This window comes from Triticum aestivum, chromosome 2B, assembly GCF_018294505.1.
Source record: "Triticum aestivum cultivar Chinese Spring chromosome 2B, IWGSC CS RefSeq v2.1, whole genome shotgun sequence".
NCBI lineage: Eukaryota > Viridiplantae > Streptophyta > Magnoliopsida > Poales > Poaceae > Triticum > Triticum aestivum.
In genome coordinates this window covers 810,859,463-810,859,989 of record NC_057798.1, presented here as the reverse complement: position 1 = coordinate 810,859,989, position 527 = coordinate 810,859,463, and positions in this window count along the sequence as shown.

Below are 527 nucleotides of genomic sequence, written 5' to 3'. Positions count from 1 at the left end.
AGTGTTTTGCAGAAGCAGATGTTCAGTTGGGTGCTACCCTGTCTATTTGCAGAAGCAGTGTTTCTCTACAGTATTGGAACACTAAACATTTTCAGTTAACTGTAGCAAGAACACTGAAGAACACTGAACCCTTTTTTGGGGGAAACATGGCAATCTATACACTCAGAAAACAGAAGCAGGGGAAGGAGGGGAAGGGGGGAGAGGTGAGGAATCACCTGTGGGATAACGGCAGGCTGCCGTAGGAGGACGCCGGTGTCGAGGAGGCAGCGGGTGGCGGCGCGTCGAGGAGGCGGCGCGTCGAGGAGAAGGCGGCGCGTCGAGGAGGTGGCGCGTCGAGGAGGAGGATGCGCGTCGAGGAGGTGGCGCGTCGAGGAGGAGGCGGTGGAGGCGGGGCAGTGGAGGGTTCGGCCGGCTGGGCGCGCCGCGGCGGTGGGCCGGCAGCGGTGGCGGCGGCTAGGAACCCTAGCTGTCGCGCTCGGGAGGGAGGTTGACGCAGGCGGGGCCGCGGGGCGAGGGGGACGGCGAAG